Source organism: Sesamum indicum, linkage group LG4, assembly GCF_026168435.1.
Source record: "Sesamum indicum cultivar Baizhima isolate 11 linkage group LG4, ASM2616843v1, whole genome shotgun sequence".
NCBI lineage: Eukaryota > Viridiplantae > Streptophyta > Magnoliopsida > Lamiales > Pedaliaceae > Sesamum > Sesamum indicum.
In genome coordinates this window covers 14,361,941-14,375,202 of record NC_142660.1, presented here as the reverse complement: position 1 = coordinate 14,375,202, position 13,262 = coordinate 14,361,941, and the positions used below count along the sequence as shown (strand labels likewise).

The 13,262-nt window shown below is 30.4% G+C and overlaps 1 pseudogene across 1 annotated transcript; it reads left to right on the top strand.

The window, feature by feature from the left end:
- Nucleotides 1-1,484: 1,484 nt before the first annotated feature.
- Nucleotides 1,485-12,708, top strand: LOC105160751 (copalyl diphosphate synthase 1, chloroplastic-like; annotated as a pseudogene). The gene is made up of 15 exons (XR_016065176.1): nucleotides 1,485-1,642; nucleotides 1,902-1,985; nucleotides 2,275-2,327; nucleotides 2,578-2,872; nucleotides 3,583-3,769; nucleotides 7,421-7,635; nucleotides 8,004-8,124; nucleotides 8,206-8,318; nucleotides 8,507-8,733; nucleotides 9,219-9,334; nucleotides 9,758-9,856; nucleotides 9,941-10,191; nucleotides 11,010-11,103; nucleotides 11,901-12,101; nucleotides 12,360-12,708. The product of XR_016065176.1 is annotated as a copalyl diphosphate synthase 1, chloroplastic-like (transcript).
- The last annotated feature ends 554 nt before the right edge of the window (nucleotides 12,709-13,262 follow it).

The following is a 13,262-nucleotide window of genomic DNA, read 5'->3' as shown; positions in this document are numbered from 1 at the left end:
AAATTTAATTAATAAACTTATTTCAATTATATTATATCATAACAAGTGATCAGTTACGGTGTACGACTCGTAACAAATTTGTGATACATGGATGATGGTTGATGATACTCAATCATCATCTAACTGTGTCTAATCAGCTAAACAAGTATGTCATTTGGTTGACGTGATGTATTTATTTTGGTAAAATCGTATATCTTTTTGGATGAAATGATATGTCCATTCACACAAAAAGTTTATAACCTGTTGAAAATATTTTAAGATTGTATGTCGTTATACTTGTGAGATGAATTGCCATCACCTTTACCACCAGAGCGTGGTAATAATTATTTAAAAATAAAAAGTCCAACTCTTACATCGACTCCCTGATATAAGGTCGTCTTTTGGCAAGAGCACTTTGCACCTCAACTTTGGTGCATAGCACGTCTTATGCATAGCACGTCTTTTATCTTTGGAAACAATTACTTATGCATAGCAGGTCTCACGCCAATTAATAATTATTCTAGAAAATATTTTTATTGATAAGGGAGTATCGACTGCTTTGCAAATGAAATAAAGTTTTCAACTAGTTTTTCTTCTTTGCAAATAAAATAAATTCAGGGGTACAGATGTAAGTAGGGAGATGGTTTGCACTATTTTTTTTTTTTTTTTAAGTAAGAGCAACAAATTATTAATTAAAATAAAGTAATTACAATTATTCTTATCCGATATTAATATCTATAAATCATTACGACAGTAATAGTATGATCAATAATATCAAATACTCTCGGTAGAAACACCAACTCCATTCAATAGAAACAATATTACACACATAAAACGAGATTCGAACCTATGATTTCTAATGTCATGAACCTCGACTTCGCCAACTAAATTGCACGTTATTGGCCGATGATTTGCAATAGTTTTTAGCAATTTTGTAATTTGTATGTCTGCAGGTGCTGAAAGGCAATCTTGGGCAGAAGATTGTGTCCGAAAGCCCTGCTGGATTAATGATTAATTTATTCCCAAAACAGTGAATTAGCCTATATATCTATGTACATTTATATTTAAATCTAGACATGTCACATTATTGTTAGAATAAATTAATAGTTTCAGATGGTTTGACTTAACTCCTAATTAATTTTGATCTTATCTGGTGCTGGTGATGGTAATAAAATTTTCCCGACGTCAGATAAATTAAAAGATTGTTTATTGTTAATTTTGATTTTAAAGATAACTAATGTTCTTTGGCTTTTTCGTGGTGATTTCAGACATGTTGCAAAAGCTACCCAAAATCTTGAACGAAGTTAAATTTGCAACAGTCCGTAGTGACGGATTGCGACAAATTGATCTCCCACCAATTCCAGGATGAATTTGCTAGGGATTATGTGGCACGTGTGAACAAATCAAAAGACAATGTAAAGAAATGATTTGAAGTAGTAGTCTATAAATGGAACCCTGGAACAATCAGTGAGACATCATACTTATAAGTATATCATTTCCAGCAATATCACTTTAGTTCCTAATTCCACCTTCCTTAATTGTTCCACACCCAGAGCAGATTTAAACACTATGCAGATTCTGTCATCGTCCCCCCCTATTCTACTTCCAAAGTGTTCAAAAGCATCTCCAACCCGCCGGCCGCCGTCACCGGAATGTTTCACTAGTAAGTTTAATTACTTCTAACGCACAGATCGATATATACTAAATCTTTCTTTTACAAATGTGCAGCAATAAAACTCAAATACAGAACTTCTTATTTGACCTAACTCAAATATCATGTCAAACGGACATATATTTTATAAATATTTAATCTGTTAGAAAAAAAACTTATTTAATATTAATATCATAACAACTATGTCTCTAGTAATTTTCATGTTATAGGAATATAAATCCAGTTGCTAAAAAGACAAGGTTTTTTCTAGGTGTATGGTTAAACAGGAGCAAAGGCATTTCGCCGAGTTACAAGGCTCGTCTCACCCTAATATCAAGAGCAACAACAGATAGAGGTACATATGTGTGCATGTGTGAAGAACTTTCGTTTTGTCTATTTCCGGAAAACTCTAATTCAGATCGGGTTGGGTTGGGCCTGAACCAATAAAATAGTAAGTGTAATATACTTGTGGTGTGATTGGTATAGTTCAGAGAAAGTGTCCAATCACAAGACAAGTATATTACACTTGCTCTATGATTGATTTGATTCGACACAAGGCCTGATTTGAGTTCTCCATTTCTTTATAAAAGTGTTGGAATTGATTGCTTTCCATGACCATGAGTGATCATATATACTTGACCTAGCTGTTGCGGAAGGTGCTCAAAAAGAAGATCTCGCAGGAGAAGCCCTTCAAGTGGTAAGAAAATTTTACTTCTTTTCTTACAAATATTATTTTAAGCCATAATTATATCATTATTACATGAACCTGGACAAATTGGTCCAATCATACAACAACTAAACTATAAAAAAAATTACATAATAAATTAAAATAAACTCACATAAATCAAAGCACATACCCACGTGCTCGACAGGATCCAAACATACAAATTATATTGGTTATGGAATTTCAATCTTAACCATCATTAACTTTATGTTTCCAATTTAAGGTGGAAACTTTGGAGGATTTAACAGAATACATCAAGAAATTCTTGAGTTCCATAGACGAGGGACGTATAAACGTGTTGCCGTATGATACAGCATGGGTTGCTCTTATTAGAGATATTCATGGAGAAGATAGTCCCCAGTTTCCGGGCAGCCTTGAATGGGTGGCGCAAAATCAGCTGCAGGATGGTTCTTGGGGCGAAGAACATGTTTTCTCGGCTTACGATCGCCTTCTCAATACTCTGGCATGTGTAGTTGCGCTCAAAACATGGAATGTTCATCCTCACAAGAGTCAGAAAGGTATCAACAGTTAAAATTTAATATTTTCACTCTCTAGTTTGATAGTTTTGTGCGAACCCACGTATTGCTGAAGTATTTAATTTATTAAGATAATGATATAATCATATAATTATTGACAAAAAAATTGATAATTTTGATGATTTCTAACATATTCTAAAAATTATGCTTGCCTTTGTGTTCTTACTGGACTACAATGATTTAATCGGGGAAATTGAAATTTCGGTCATGTAAGTAAGGGTGTAAACGAGCTAAGTTCGAATCGAGCTCGGTAGAAAATTCTGACTCGAGCTTTTTTTTTTTTGTATATTTATAATTAAAATAAAAATTATTTTAAAATATTTATTTATTATGTTACATTGACAAGACCAACTTAATTTTTTAATAAAAATATATTCCTAATTTTTTTACAATATTAGATAATTTAAAAAATTAATAATTAATAAGAAAATAAAAAATGTATAGTAAGAATAATGAACTTATTAACTTGCTAATTAGGCTTATTTTCGTATGGAGATTAAATATATAAATAAAATAGCATATTTTATTATTAGCTAAATTTAAAATATGTGATACTACTTAGTCTGCCACCTCTACATGTAAGTATGGACTGTGTGGCAGTTTTAGTCCTGTAAGAATTTTTTTTTTAATTTCTTAAAATATATAATTTATTTCCTTTTTAACGCAACCTCGTAATTTATTTGTTATTTTAGGAATAGCATATATTAAAGAGAACATACATCAACTTGAGCATGCAAACGCTGAGCACATGACCTGCGGATTTGAGATCGTGTTTCCGGCCCTTCTGCAAAGAGCCCGAGATATGGGAATTCATGATCTTCCCTATGATGCTCCTGTTCTGCAAGAGATTTATGCTGCAAGAAATCATAAACTGGCTAGGTAATATATTTTTAATCCTATAACTTGAAAGAGTTGTCATTTTTTGTTCTGCATGAATTTATTTACAGTACTAAAATTACAAGTAAATTATAATTTCCAACCAAATTGGACAGAAAATAACTAAAATTGTCAAAATAATAAAATTATAAAAATTAAATTATAAAAATCAATTTGTACCGGATTAAAAATATCAACCCGTAGGATTCAAATTGTAATTTTTCTTATATAAGTTGTTGTCTGCTGATTAATATAATATTACATTTACTTATTTGATTGTGTAAGTTTTGGTTACAGTAGAATTTGTACTTGGAAACCCTCTAACACGTGCAAAAACATTAATTAGGTTGTCTATGGATTTCTTTTTTTAAAAAATATAGATATTATTTATGGATTTTTTTAAGATATATCGATAACTTTTAAATCAATGAATGCACTATTATTATAATATTTAATATTTAATACTCTTAATTTTCCTAACTCTACTATACATAATAATTGATTTACTTTTCCTACCATTAATGTTTGCATTTCATTTGTTACATACCGGCCTTCTAATATTCCAAAGGTTAAAGGTGTAGTATAATTATCTAAATAATTATTAATATTCTCTTTATATTTGATAAAATTATGTAATTTTTGAATGAAAATTTTTCACATGTTGTATTATTTTAAATAAAAATTTAAAATTATAAAGAAAATAGATGAGATGGATGAATTTTTTTAAAAAATAATAAAAAAAATATCCACTTAGTTCATGTAGCACCTCCTAACGCTACTAAGGCTATATCTTCCCTAAACGTCATATTTAAAGTAATCTCTGTTTCATATATATAAATTTGTACATAATCATCTAATCAATTTGCATACGTAATCCCAACACGTCGTAACAGGTATTATCAACCCACAACATTATATATATATATAAATATATACATATCAAACACCACAAGGTGATTCATCACAAATAATCCGTACGCTTATATTCTCTCTGTATAAACAAAACGTGATTTGTACTCTAACTGACAAAGAGGAGAAACTACATACTAGCTCGACCTGCCTGAGTATAGTGCGTAAACCTATTTTTCAATAGTCAAACACCTCAAAGTCTACTCCTGAAAGAAAATATCAGCAGAGGGATGAGTCAACCACTCAGTAAGTAAATAACCAGCCCTATCTATATATGTATATCAAACACAACCCAAATAAGATAAATAGGCAACATGCATGGAATACAGTTAATTCAATTTCAACATAATCAGTTGTATTACACCACATAGCTATCTCACAATAAGACAATCAATTAAACTTTTTTTTTTCTAGTTTGCTTACCAGAAGGTGATATCGTGTTTTTCCCGTCAACTCAATCTCACCGTTATATAAATTTAAGTGAACACCCTTGACAACCGTCTTATCATTCTCGTTTCGCACATAGCTCTTTCATTACGCACATGCCTCCTTCATTTCGCACATAGCTCTTTCATATCGCACATAGCTCTTTTCATATCATATTTTCGCCTTATAGGCTTTTCAACACATCAAGAGATATTCACACCACAATGATATTCAATTTCCACCACTCCCTCATTTCCACATATCACCATTCTTGTAAGCAACTAGTAATGTAAAACAATGTATCAATATATCCTCATTTTCAGACATCCACAATACATCAAACAACAAACATAATATTTCAACGCATTTCCTCATTCCACGTACACAATACCGTCAATCAAATCAAATCATCCATTACTCATATACTTTCAGATAAATCAATGTCAGCATGAACCACAAATTCATATAACAGTAAAACCACAAATAAAGGGGACATATATAGATAATACTAATTATTTACTTACCTCGACCTTACAACGTTTTTATCTATCCAATAGGTAGTGGTTCGGTCTTTTCACTTTACCCCCGTATCCTATAATGAGTTATACCACATACAGTTAATATTTCGAGAATATCGTAACTTCTTTTAAATATAATATTAAATATTATTCGTACAATTTCTAATAATTCTTTAATACTCCATTTCGATCGATATACAAATCTTCGTTTTTCCTCTTTATTAACATACCATTTATTAAATATAATTTTTGGAATATTTCCATGAATTTTCTATCAATTTCTCGCTATTATACACTTTAATTGAACAAAATACATAGGATTGAGTATTTGGTTAATAATTCTGATGAAATTGTATAAATTAGCTATAGTGAAATCCAAATCTAATGAATTTAATAATTTAATTAACCAACAATATCATTTTTATATCCGATTTTGAAATTTAATTCGACACTATTTTAAATAGTCAAACTCATAGAATATTTCGATTAAATAGTACATCGTTCAATATAAATAATATTTAATAAATGGACTAATTAAATAATATAATTATATAAATTAATAACAATTAAAATAGAAACCTTACCTCCTCTGCGAACTGCTGAAACAGAAAATGAAAATTGCAATTTTGGTAAGTTTGTATATTTGTGATTGTGAGTAAGCACATACAGAGAGGTGGGCAGTGGCTGATGGCCCACCCCCAAATCCTTTACCCTTTCTTTTTCTTTTCTCTTTTTTTTATATATATATGTATGTAGATATATTATTTACTAATATGTATATATCATTTACATATATATATATATTATTTAGTAATATATATTATATATATGATATTATTATTATTTTATTTATTTAATTAGACTTTTCTCAAAATACCCATTACGTTCCTCCTAAATTTTCTTAATTAATATAAGTTGTCCATAAATATTATAACGAATTCCAATTTAATCTGTTCAAATTTTATTATATTTCAATTATGACCTATAATTTATTTACTAATACTAAGTTTCATAAAAATTTATCAATTAATTCTCCAATTATGTATTATAATCTTTGGGGCGTCACAGTTCAATAAAAAATTCAAAAAATTTTAAAAAATAAATAAAATTATAATTCATATCCACAAGGGTATTGACCAGCTCACCACAAAAAATTAATGAAAACCTAACAGAGACTAACAGATTGGACTAGTTACTAGACGCTCGTTACAATCAGGAGGTACTGATAATTTTTCAAACAACGAAAAATATTTATAATTATATCAAATTTTAAAAAAACTCATTATAATTTACCCTATTCTGAATACGTATAATTCATATATTTAAACAAAAATAGAACATACATAATTAACTTTTTGCCAACTCTTTACACTCTCATTATGCTTCCTTCGCCAAATCACCATTAATGTCTCTTTTTTCTCTTGTGGTATATACATGCCTTTTCGTTCATTTTCAACCTTTGATATAACTATATATATATATATATTCTTCCATCATAAGAAATATAATTTTTTTGCTATGATTATTTACTATAATTAAAAGTAAAATAATATTGGCGAGTACTAATAAACCCAGCTCGTCATTGTTTCCTACGGTTAAAAACTACGGGAAATGTTTTTGCTATCGGTGAAATCGTAACGAATGTTGATTAATTTTGATTAAAATTGAAATTTTCGCATTAATTTTGTTTTACTTTGGTAGGTTGTGTTGCATTTGTCATAATCCTTTAAGTCGTAGTAATTAAGCCGTACTAATTTATAGTATAGGAAATATTTATAATACTCTTTAATCTATTTACCAGGATCCCAAAGGAGCTGATGCACAAAGTACGAACATCATTACTGTTTAGCTTGGAAGGTCTGGAAGATTTGGAGTGGCAAAAGCTTCTCAAGTTGCTGGAACACGATGGTTCATTTCTTTCCTCTCCATCATCAACTGCCTTTGCATTCATGGAGACTAAAGATGAGAATTGCCTCAAATATATCAACTACATAGTACAAAAATTTAATGGAGGAGGTATATCTACATCGTTCTTTCTTTTTGGGGATAATTGCATTTATGTCCCTTCATCTATGGTTTATTTATACAAATTATCCTTATATTTTTTAAAATTACACATCACCCACCAGAAACATCATCATCATCATCATTATACAAATCATTCCTATCTTTTAATTGTTAGGAGTGATTTATGTAATTATACAAAAAATAGGGGTAATTTGTATAAATTATACCGTAGATAGATCAAGAGATGTAAATGTAATTATTCTCCCCTTTTATTCTCTGTAGTAACATCATTGTTGTGAGCCAGAACATACGTTGTAATCAATTGACAAACCCTTTATCGTATTCTCTTGATAACTCACATAGTATTTACTGTACAGCACCCAACGTATACCCTGTCGACATTTTTGCACGACTTTGGGCAGTAGACAGACTGACTCGACTAGGAATTTCCCACTTGTTTGAGTCTGAGATCAAGAATTGCTTGGAATATGTCCACAGGTAGACAGTATTATATGTTGAATCAATTAAACTTTCTAGTACTGTATAATTAATATATGTATTTTAACGTTGAATGCGCAGCTTTTGGGGTGAAAAAGGACTTTTCTCCGGACGGAAGTCGGAATTTTGTGATGTCGATTGTACTGCTATGGGATTCATGCTTCTAAGATTGCATGGATTTAACGTTAGCCCAGGTATATTGATATATTACAAAAAAGACTAAAATTTGCTACAATGGTCACGTGACCAATTTAATTGAGTGCATTTTTTCAGTTATTTTGGTCCTCATTGTGTGGAAATTTTAAAATTATAGAAAGTTATCTCTTAATTTTGATATGATTAATTAGTTAACATACATAATGTGGTAATTGGCCTTTTGCAGATGTACTGAAAAAATTCAAGAAGGATGATGGATTCAGTTGCTTTTATGGTCAGACATTTGAGTCGTTGTCTCCTATATTTAACCTTTATCGGTCGTCTCAGGTCCTATTCCCCGGAGAGAAAATTCTTGAAGAAGCCAATGCCTTCTGCAAAAAATTCATACATGAAAAAATTACCAGCAATCAACTTCTTGATAAATGGCTTATATCCCCACATTTTGCCGATGAGGTAAAATCCTAGATGATAAGATGATATTAGATAAAAGGATAAATTACGACGAGCCCTCCTGAGTTTTGACATAATTATAAATATATCTCTTTTGTTTACGAAATTAGTAATATCCCTTAATTTTAACGACCATCCAGTAGTTAATTAGTCTAATTAATCCGTTAGTTTCAATTAGGTTTCTACCCATTTTTTATGGTGAATAACCAAAATGCACTTGTAAACTATAAATTATAATCAATCCTGAAATATTTTTATGATTTTATCCAAGAATTGCACAATTTCATCATACATCATAGAGTATTAATAATTTTTCAAATTAATAAAAGAGTATTCGAAATTATGCCAAATATCAAAAGAGCTCATTGTAATTTTACCTAAATAAAATATCAATCAAACACAATCTCTTGCGACTTTTTAAATTCTTTCCTAAATATTATAATTTATTGCTTTCGCATATTATGATTAATGAACTCAAAAATTTACAGGTAAAGAACGGCTGGGAAATACCATGGTATGCCAGCTTACCCCGTGTTATAGCTTGCTTATATATAGAGACTTATTGTGGCTCCGACTATATATGGATTGGCAAGTCTTTGTACAGGTTTATTTTCACCCTACTTTTCTTTCTCATATTATTACATTTATGTTTTGCCTAACATTTATTACCCATCACATCAACTATTATTATCGTACTTTTATTACACACTGATAATAGCTTTAGTATCCCCTCTGTCTTCACAATTGTCGGCCGTGATATCTGTAAGGGTGGTTAAAACATTTGTCATTACTAAAAATCATGGCAAATATTTTTACTATGGCTAATGTCTTTTTCTTGGTGCAAAATCTCTATTTTATATAGATTTTATTTAACCATGGTTAATAAAAATTAATTTACCACAATTGTTAGTCCATGACTATTAAAATTGTAGCCAATAGTCAATTTTTTTTTTCTGATGACATCAAAGTTTCAAAAGTAAGTGAATGCATGAGTTGATTGATTCTAACGCACGTCTAACATGAATAGGCTGCCAGATATCAACAACGACGCCTACCTTGAGCTTGCGAAATTAGACTTCAACAGATGCCAGGCTCTACATCAAACCGAGTGGAATCATATGCAAGAGTACGCGGATGATCAGACAGCTATTTTAACAATTATTGTGCACCAAATTAAAGAACTTATAATCTCTAATTACTTGAGTTGCAGATGGTATGAAAACTCAAATCTTCAAGAACTTGGAATAAGCCAAAAAGACGTGCTTGCTGCTTTCTTTTTGGCAGCTGCAAGCGCATTTGAACCGGAGAGATCAAAGAGAGAAGTGGATGGGCTAAATCTCGCATTATCTCCAAGATTATTACATCATATTTCAATCGAGAAACCACTTCGCCAGAAGAGAAAGCTGCATTTTTAGCAGAGTTCAGAGACAGCAGCATCAGTGCCCAGCCTAAAACAAACAGGTCGCCTTCTAACCTATCTCTCTTCTTCTTATACTGCATCATTGTAAATTCAATGTATCAGTCCCAAATGCATGAAAAATATCTGATTATATATTGCTGATAACATGATGCTATATAAATATATAGGCTATATTATGATATGTTCATTGATATATAGTAACATCTCATCGATGTGATTAATTAGTATGGTTAAAAATATCAATTGTAGTTGTGTAACAGCTATTAGTAAAAGATGCCAAAATATTAATTAAAGTTGAAATCTATGGCAAATGTTTTATTATGTAAAAGTCATTGTGAATGTTGATTAACCATGGTCAAAACTTAAATTTTTACATCGATTTTGTTTTAACTATCGTAGATAGTGATCTATAGTGTAGGCGAATATATATATAAAATTTTGGGTAATGAATGAATATTAATTTCTTCTTATTATTGCTAATGGACTATTTTTTATTACAAATTTGAAAACAATGTTCTATTGTTTTTATTCTAAAACTTCCTAAATATAATAATAATTCTCAGTAATTAACGTATGTTATTTGTATTTTATTTTATAAGTTGTCTAATATTTTGAAATATTTAGTTTCTCATGCTGCACTTGTATACAAATTCAAGTTTGAGGACAGTGCATTTTACAAATTCTAAACATCACTTTCTTTTTTTTATGTTTTTTTTTCTTCTTGAGAAAAAAAAAATTGCCTGATTTCTCAGTTTTTTCGCTCTCTCTCTCTCTTTTTTAGTAATATGTAATTAATTACATCGTTGAATACCTATATTTAGATTTGAAAATTTATTCAAAATTATCAATAATTTACCAGTGTTGGAGGACGTATCATTGACATCCTGCGACAGACTCTCCAACAACTCCAAGAGGGCATCGACAAAACTCTGTGCGTCGAACTAAAAAACGCTGTGAGTTGATATAATTAATTAATCTTTTGCCTCTCTTTCTATATATTTTACTAAATAAGATAAAATTACAATTTTAGTCCATAGGATAGGGGTTTATCATTTTTAATTTTTTATTTTACAAAATTTTTAAAATAATTTTAAAATTAGGAAAACTCAATACATTAAGTCCTCTTTGCATTATTGGGATTTCAAAATGATCCCAAAATTGTGAAAACTCAACATATTTAGTCCTCTATTTTATTGAGTTTTATAGGATTGAATCTGTCAATTTTTTTCAATTTTAGGAGCATTTTGAAAATTTCGTAAAGCATAAGACTAAATGTGTCGAGTTATTCCAATCGAGCTATTTTGAAAGTCCCGTAAAGTAAAGGACCAAAAGTATTGAACTTTCTTTTCTATGGGACTAAAAGTGTAATCGCTTACTAAAAGGCATACGAATTTTTACTATGGTTAATTACCATATTTAAAAGTCGTAGCGGATACCAATCGACCACGTATGGCTATGCAATGATTATTAGACATTTTTTCTACAAGCAAGACAAAAACATTAACTACAGTTTAATTTTATAGTAAATATTTTGACCATAAACAAAATCATAATAACTGTTGATTAATCGTAATAATCAAAATTTTTAAATTTTTACATTAATTTTATTTGATCATAATATTGATTCATTATTATTTTTAAACGGTAGTAATTTATAGCATAGGGAATAGTTCTTTTTTTTTTTTTTAAAGCGGCTTACAAGTTGAGCGCAATACTTGTGACATCTGATGTTGCATACGGTATATAACAGTGGGATGTGTGGCTGATGAAACTCCAAGAAGGCGACGACGCCAATTGCCTGGAAGACGCAGCTCTCCTCGTAACAACGTTGAACATTTGTGGTGGTCGCATTGGTGACGCTAAGGAGATACTGTCCGACCAACACTACATCACTCTCTCCAACCTTATCAACAACATCTCTTCCCAGCTTTCACAGTATAAATCTAGAAAGGTACGAGGGATGATTAATTACATGATATTAAATTGTTTTATTTTAAAAAATAGAGAAGGTAAATTATTGTATTTTAAAAAATACAGGAGAATAAATTGCTAGAAATTGTTTTATAAAGAATAATTTGCTCACTTGCAATATCACAGGGGAGTCGCTTGCATTTTTTCCAAATTTAAATTGATAACTTCGATGTTGCACCTTAATATCTTTTGTCCTAATATTATCATTTTATTAATTTTCGTGATCTTCAATATATAGACATCGGCACAGGAACTCTGCATCGATGCAGAAAATGGCAGCATCAAATACATGGAGATAGAAAAAGAGATGCAGAAACTGGTGCAGCTGGTCTATGAAGAACCAACTGGCATCAACAAGGGCATCAAACAAACGTTTTTATTAGTTGCCAAAGCACTCTACTATGATGCCTATTTTCCTGCACAAACTGTTGACAGTCATATGTCTAAGGTGCTTTTTGTGCCCGTGCCCTGATTCTTACCATTATGTCCGAAATACTCTTTTAATTTGTTCTTTCCAGTTGTTAATTCTTGTCTGTGTTAATTAATGATGTGATTTTTGCATGTATGCAAAATTCGATTAGAACAAAGGATTGGGATTAGTTTTATTCTGTTTCACCGCGAAAACAACTTAAAATTAAAAAAATAAGGAAAAAGACATGAATCCTAGTATTATATTTTGTTATCTTCGTTCATATTGCCCGGTTCAAGATTATTTCAAGCAGCCCAGTATTTTAAGAAACAATAATTTGGTAAAGTTATCTAATGTAAATATAAGGGCATCTTTACACTGAAAAAAAATATAATATTAAAATAAGATATCAAATAATTGTGAAATTGTCGCAAAAAATATATAGTAAGGTCATATAATAGGCCAAGTATCTGGATCAATCACATATAGTGATTTGTTTATTAGTATTTGGAGTAGACCGAGATAAAATGAGCTGTCCTGATATTAGCCCCAATATGTGTTGACTGACTGTAATCAGCACCAATAGTGCTTATTAGAGTCACCAAACGCCCACCCAGTTCAGGATTGGGCATGGCTTCCATTATCATCCTCAAATTTTGGATATCAATCCTCATTTTGGTCTTGTCGGAAAGCGTATGCCATGGTAATTAGTAAATAATTAATTAGTCATTT